Genomic DNA, 8024 nt, shown 5'->3' with positions numbered 1-8024 from the left:
GTCTTTACAAAAATCTGTTAAGCACGTTGTGTAAAGACCTACGTTTTAGTTTAGAGTAAAGAACAAGGAGGGACTAAAACCATGTGCAGCATCTGAGGATTTTCTGGATCACCTGAATCCTATTCAAATAACAAATTACCTCAGTGTGAAAAGAAGTGGCTGAAACTAAACCTTGGCTTAAAAATTGAGAACCCGACCCAAACTAATGGAATAGACCTGTGCTCCATGGGGATTGCCAGGCCTTTCTTCAGAGGCTCTTCTAGATTGACTGATTAGCAGCAGGCCATCATTTCTACCTCTCTGACTGACATGTGACACTGAAAGATGGTTTGGATTTTCAATGGAATGACAACTTCTTTCATGCTGCATTTTCTAGTATATAAAAATCAGGGAAGATATCTTCCATGACTTAGATCGCAAGGCTGTTTAAATTCCCCCTTTAGGTAGATTATGTCTATTGCTTGTAGTAAATTTATCTTATTTTAAATAAAAGCTATAGTAACCTGGTGCTATATGAAACTTTGAACTATAGGAAAAAAATCAAGCAACTTAAAAACTATTGAGTGTTACTACCAGAATTTCCTTATAGTAAAACGAATTATTGAGCAGCCATGGTTGCTTGCTGCTCTAATTGCTCTGTATCTTTGTATAAACGTTGTTTTTGAATAAAATAAACACAAAATGGGTTTCACGTACATTCTCAACTTGCAACAAACTACTTCAGCAGCCACTGGCCAAAAGCAGAGTACAAATGCTGACAGACTGAGTATTCAATCACGTCTCTTTCTGCTTTCATCCAAATACATTAGTTCTTACTATTTTTATTTGGGGGAAAGAAAGGATAAAAAAGGTCAGTATCTACATTAAATTGGGGGAAAATTCTCAAAGAGTTTACAATTTTGAGGTTCTTTCGTTGCGTCTTACTTCTGCAAACGTAGGAGTGGTTCAGAGTCGGTTTTCTCGCTTCTGCAAGAATTAACATAATCTTAGATCTTCTTTTTTTCTGGAGGTTGGAACAAAGTCTACATTTTTAAATTTTGGCATTCTGAAATCCTTCAAGTAAATATATTGGTTTATGTTGACTAAGTTATATAGATTATATGTAGAATATAACTTCATATCTGAGATACTTTCTTGGTAACTCTCTTTTAAGAGTTTCCTAAAAGGAACGAACATTTAACTAAGAAGTAAGAGATGTGCATATAGCCCCTGTTTAGTCACTACGATATTTGATGGGACCTATTTATTCCTTGTATCTGCTTGGAAAGTCTCAGCGTTAGTCTCTAAAGAGATGAGGTTATACTGGTCTCCTAGCGCACATTGCTGCGTTAAAATTGAAGATCCAACCCTTTCTTTTCCAAACAGTTTTGTTGGTATATAGTTCACACATCATACAATTTAATCATTGAATCAAATCAAGAAGAGTTGTGCTTCCACAGCTACTGGTCTGCAGCTGTTTTTCTGGTATCAGTTGTGGCATTCCTCTGTGGGAAAGAAAGTGTTACCCAATATAACATCCCTCTTTCCCAGCACAGTGGAAAGTTGGGCATATATGTGTAACAGACACAGAAAAAAAAAAGAGTTGTGCAACCATCACCACAGTCATCTGCACGGGGCACAGTCAAGGGAGAAAGATGGAAACGGGATCTGTCTGGCACAATGGAATGCAATCACTCCCTAGCATTTACCTATCTCTGAGCTTGGATTTATAGCACAGAAAATGTCGATACCAATAATTCTCAGAGAATAGTAATGCTTAAAAATGCAAATGTATATGGCGGGCCTTTCTTTTTGGAGAGTCCTCAATAAATATATACCACTTTCAGTTATTTGTTGAATAAATGGGCGTGGCACATATCATTTGGGTCAGAGCAACTTTGCTGGGGAATGGTACATACTCAACGGAATGCTCAGTACCCATATCGTCAACAGTGTTCCCTGTGCTGATCTTCTATGTGAATAACTTGAAACTCATGAATATTGAGCTGAGCTATTATCAGCATGACTTGTGATAAAACAGGCTGCTTGCTCTGTAATACCGTGCAATCAGTTGAATTGTTTATACACTGTGACTTGCCCGAGGACTACTTCCTGTGTGAGGGTTTAGCTTTTTCTCTTTTTAAGGAAAAAGAAAAAAACGTGTTATGATCAGGTTCGGAATCATCACCCCGTTAAGAGGAATAGTTGTACAAAGAAAGGTGAAGCAATTGAACAATATCCAAGAAATTAGCTGAACCCATTGATAAAGTGATAAAACACTAAGCCAATTGCCCTTGATTTATTTCGGACTCATGTATCAGAGTAGAACTGCTCTTAGTAACGTTTTCTTGGGGGTGGCTTTTCTGGAATCAGGGGACCAGATCCTCTTTCTGAGGAGTCAGTCTTTCAGTTGGTAGCTGAACTCTCAGACACTTGAACCACTCAGAAACTCAGATTAGGAGCCCTGGGGACAGTGGTTACATGCTGGGCTGCTAACCCAGCACTTTGAAAGCACCAGTCACTGTGCAGCACCTGGTTTTCTACCCCTCGAAACAGTTACTGTCTCGAAACTATCAGGGGAAGTTCGACCCCATGAGTCACGTGGACTTTTGGGCACTGAACAAGTGAGTGAGAAGCTCCAATCAATGCAGACAAAGGCATGAAAATCAGATGTATCGAAAGATCAACCTAATCTAAGAAGATTGAAGTGTGAGTATTCCCCAGCTATCTGAGTAGCCTGTGATAGTTTTAGAAATCTTTTATTTAGATATTTTTAGTCATTGGAAAATAAAAGGATAGCAAGAATAAATCCCTTTTGAATGAACTATGAGAAGTCTGTCCACAATGGATTCCCATCACTCCTTAGGACATCGCAGGGGTTGAAAATCATTTTGTTCCATATATGTGCTGTTGTCTTTCATTGTTGAGTGGATTTCAATCACAGAAACCCCTTGTGTTCATGGAAGGTGTTTTAGTCCAGGTGGACTAGAGAAACAAATTCATAAACACGCATTTGTGCATAAGAAAGAATTTCATATACAAGAGCAGTTGACTATTGAGAAAACATCCCAGCCAGTCCAGATCAAGTCCATAAATCCAATATTAGCCCAGAGGTTCAATACCAATCTATAAAGTCCTCTCCAGACTCACAAAACACATGCAATGATGCCGAGTGCAGGACGATCACAGACCAGTGGGGAGAAAGTCTTTGGATCCAGTGGCATTTTCTCCACGTGGCTTTTCCAGTGTCCAGGGCTGCATCAAGGTAGGTCCATGTGGTTTCTCCCCAGGGATGTCTCATAGGGAGTCAGCAGAGAGAAAAATGTCTCCTGCCTCCAAGGAGGAAATACCAGGAATTCTCAGGAGAAGGCCATTTTCCCGCACAGAGGCACATTTGCTATGATCCGATGGACAGGCTAGACTCCACACTTTCACTCTCAATCCTCTCTAGACCCAAATTGACACCAGATTATGCAACTACCACAGAACAGAACTACTCTATAGGGTTCTTCTCTGTAATCTTTACAGAAAATAGGTCTTTTTTTAAACCAAAAGAATGAATGAGTTTGGACATTCTTTACATTGTCAGGCAACTATTCGCATCACCACTACAGGTAAAAAATAAGACCTTATTTTAATTTGATTTCCATGTCTTGACAAAAATTGCCACTATAAAGATAATTCCCTGAATTATCTAGGTGAAGTTTCCTCAAACTCTACTACTGATATTTTGGATTGGATGCTTTGTCCTTCATTGGTGGCAGGCAGTGGATCCAGGGCATACAAGTGGTGAAAAAATTGTTTCCTGGCAGCGCCAAATGCCACCTGTGTGTGCAAAACCATCCCGAGTTGACAACCGTCGATCTGGGCAGCACTTTGCTCTGTAGGTTCAAGGTTCCATCCAATAATTCCAGGAAAAATAGAGTGTGTTTTTCTGTTACTGCTTCTATGCACTTAACTCTAAGAAATATCAAGAAAGGAATAAGAACTAGGCCAGGTTGGGTTAATACAATCTCTGTCAGGACCCAGAAGACCAAGCCAAGGTATAATCACAGTGTCTCTGTAGAATTTTCATCATGTTGCCTAATTTAGATTTATTTCCTAAATAGGGTAGAAGCCTATATCTATATTCATTATGGTATGGAGTGAATTAATTATTTTCCAAACTTTATCTTGAGTATGTATCATGAATAAAATCATATAAAAGATTCATCTAGAGGGTTGGCCACTGTTCAGGTAGGACATTAGAGTATTATTACACCACGGTATGAGATGACCATGATCCGTAATTTTATCTGCAATATTTTATGCCCAGCTATCCTGGCTATCCTAAGCACTCAGAGTTGAATAAATTCAGAAGATTATCATGCAATAAGCAGGTCTAGACAAGACATACAGGTAAACAAGAAAGTCAATTTTAAATTTATAACAGATTTATAAGATAATCAATAAACATTAACAAATATTGCCACAGTTCTAGGCAAAATAATTTCCATAATGCTCAGTTGCTTTGGAGTCTGTAAGCATGAACACGAGGAACCAAATATTTTCTTGGATGAGAATGAGGATAGTGAGACAGGTGATGCATGATAAAAATTATGACTGTCATTTTAAGAATTGTCCCTTCAAATGGCACTTGGTTCTCCTTAGTTTTCTGTATCCAGCACCTGTTCTGCTGGAAAGTGCTGGATCAAAATGGATGTTAATCTAGATTCCTACTATCTTTTTTCCCCCCAAAGGACCATGCACAACAGTAAGCATATATCTTCACATAGATAACATTTTTATTTCAGAGACATGCTATGGTCAGATTCTTCAGTCCTCTCCCAGCTCATGGTCCCTGTGGTGCTCTATCTTTCAGAATGCCTTCTGCAGACGTCTCATCTCCCGCATTTGAAATGTCCAGTTAGTTAACTACAATCGCAGCCTACCGAGTAGTAACCCTTATTGCTGCCTCAGCTCACACCTAACCGAGAAAGAATAAGAAAATAATGGGTAGCATGAGAGGAAAAGAATGCTCTTTTTGTTACTAATAAATTGTGAATATTCGTTTTAAAAGTGAATTTGGGAAATATGCACATATTTCAGTGAAAATTGTGCATATCAACTTACCTACAATGAATGAATCAAATACATTTCTTATAATAAAATGTAATTTGTCAAACATAAACTTTTGTGAATTATGAGTAATTTTAAAAATAATATTTTAGCTAATGCTTTGTTACTTGTGCTTTTTCAAAACTAAGTCTTAAAAAGATCAATAAAACAAGTCAGTTTCATAATGAAAAATTTTAATCTATTGTATATCCAGCACTGAAAGGAAATTTCATATTTCCCCACTTGAAAATATGTAGAATCCCATTTTATTTTACAGTTTGTAAATGTTTCATTGAGATCAATGTTTGCAAACATATAACTTTATTGCTGAGTACTTGGTTTTATTTTAGTCCAATACCATATAATAGCCTCATAATTCAACACACCTCTCATCACCACCTGCAGCTCCTTAGACATCCTTTACAGAAGATCCAGACAATGCAGAGCTTCTCTGTCTATCAGTACTGGTGCTGTGAGATCAGTTCCCTATCATTCATTAGGTGTTTTATTGGTCAAGGAACAGATCGCTCATTTTGCAAAAAGACTTATTCACAATTTCCCCAATATAATAATTATCTGTGAACATGCAAATATTAACCAACATAATTCAATCGACCCCAAATAAATTATTTACTAAGGGAACGCACAAATTTGAATTCCTTGTTAAAGCAGAACTGGCAAATAAGGAACAGACACATAGGTCTTTGTTTCTTCTCTCTCTTTCTTAAAAAATATAAGTCTGTGATTTAGTGCTCTATGCTATATTATATATCATGATATTAAATTCCCAGACCAAACGTAGCATAGATTTGAAACAGAAATGTGAAAAGGACATGTCTCATTCCCTGTCAAATGATCCAGTCAAGTAAAAACAGGTGGGGTGACCTACTTTGCATTTTGTGTGGCTGAAGAGATTTAAATTTTATTTCTTCTCGGTCTCTGGGATTTGTATTCCCAAAATTGAAAACAGTTTAAAATAGGAAAGGTGTGAGCTTATTAGCACAGTAATACCCTCTAAATTCTCACTCCCTGGTGAAGATAGAAAGTGCTAATTAATCAATTGCTCAATTAGGAGAGGTTCTTAAGATCACCTTTATCCTAGGGAAATATAAGGGGCAGATTATGTGCCTTAAGAAATATGTATCTTAAAGGAATGTTGTTCAAAGTGGAGTATTGGAGATAGCATTTTCCAAAGAAAAATGTATATATGATGGGAAGGTTTGCTTTCATTTGAAGTCTTTAATTTCACAGATGAACTTTCTCCAAGCAGACTATCTGTTATATACAGAGAAAAAGAACATGGGGTTTATGGCCGTGTATCCATTTTCAGCAGTCGTTTATTGCGTGTCTAAGCCCCTTCACAAGGTGTTTGAGAGGATATGGCATTACATGCAAATTCTTAGAGTTTTCCATGTAAAGAAAAGAGACACATAGCCAGAGGAATCCATGAGGTTGTCATCCCAGGAATGCATAATGTCAATACCATCAGGTTAGTCCTTCTGTTGGGTGCTGCAGTGTCATTGTCGGTCCATAATGATATCAAGTCACACAAAAGAACAACCCCGAGGGCTTTCTGGGCTGAAATCTCCACAACCAGGGCCCTCCAGGGGCCTCTCCCACGGAGCCACTGGGTCAGTCTAAGTCACCCCCACCTGGAGTCAGCCCGGAGCACTTAAGCATGCATGCCACCAGAGCTTCTTGCTGTATTAACAGATTTAGTTACCCATGACATCCAAAGGACTCTATTGGAGATTAAAGATACATTGACCCAGGGCCCAAAGCACAAGACGGAACAGTGCATAGAAAGATTTCTTAGAGAGCAAAGGCCTTGTAAGTCATCGGTATGAATTTATGCTTTATGGTGGGGGGTGCGGGGCAATGAATTGTTCTCCAGTGTAGATGACGCTGATCAACACTGGATAATAAGTAAGTCTACCATCAGCGTGGAGGGCTGAGAAGGGTTAAGACTGAAAACAGAGACAATGGTCATACTGCAGGAAGAGCTCAGAGAGGAATCTGAAGACCAGATAGAGCACCAAGCTCCATTAACTCGCTCTGTGACCTCATGAATCATCTGACTTCCCTGAATTGCATTTTAAAAGCCATTAACGACTGTAACTAGAACTGTCAGAAAGACACGTCCAAGCTAACACACAAGCAAATGCAGTGCCACAGAGTGGATTCGGACGCGCAGCGACCCTGCTCCGGCTTCTGAGACTGACACTCTTTATGGGCGCAGACAGCCCCATCTTCCTCCAGCAGAGCAGCTGTGTGTTTGGACCACTGATCCTACTGTTACTGCCCAGCACTTAACCCACTGCTCCACCAGGGCTCCTTTTGCGCTAAGTTAGTTCCTTAAGTGCAGTCTTGTATCTATTATGGCTAAATAGTTGAGTCCCCAATAAAAGATGACAGCTAAACCCAAGCAAATCTGCCTGACCTACCACCTTTCTTTAGATATCGTTTTGTTCCCAAACACTCCTGTGTTGGTTTGCCCCCTTTCTTCACCCAGTGCGTTCCTTCTCCCAATCCTGTCCTTCTATGTAGTCAATTTGCAGAGGCAGTGAAATTTGCATATTGATTTACCTTCTTGTGGCTTAGCTGCTCAGTGATTCTTTCTTCTGAATCATGCTTTGTGGTCATCCCACCAGACTGTAATGTATGTCCTAAGAGACAACCAATTTCTTGATAGTCTCTGTCTTGATCAGTCCTTTCAGAGCTCAAAACTAATAAAAACTAAATGAATAATCTTGTAATATTATATTTTATTAACTGTAATTTTACGGAAGAAGGAAAAAGATGAGAGAATATTAACCAGATATTTTCTCCGGGTTTGCAATGTGGTACTAACAGAGCGGAGTCACCACTCCTCTACCAATCTGCAGTACTGCGCTTCTCCGATGCTGGGTGCTCTGGGCCATCTGTATTTGAACACCAACAGTCACCTA

The 8024-nt window shown here is 39.0% G+C and overlaps 1 non-coding gene across 1 annotated transcript; it reads left to right on the top strand.

Annotated features, from left to right (window-relative positions):
• Window positions 1-1431: 1431 nt before the first annotated feature.
• Window positions 1432-1569, top strand: LOC142444128 (small nucleolar RNA SNORA41). Its single transcript, XR_012783791.1, has one exon. It is a non-coding gene; the product is annotated as a small nucleolar RNA SNORA41 (small nucleolar RNA).
• The last annotated feature ends 6455 nt before the right edge of the window (window positions 1570-8024 follow it).

Source organism: Tenrec ecaudatus, chromosome 3 (genome assembly GCF_050624435.1).
Source record: "Tenrec ecaudatus isolate mTenEca1 chromosome 3, mTenEca1.hap1, whole genome shotgun sequence".
In the NCBI taxonomy this organism is placed as follows: domain Eukaryota; kingdom Metazoa; phylum Chordata; class Mammalia; order Afrosoricida; family Tenrecidae; genus Tenrec; species Tenrec ecaudatus.
The sequence above is the reverse complement of the archived record's forward strand: the minus strand, read 5'-3'. Positions and strand labels throughout refer to the sequence as shown.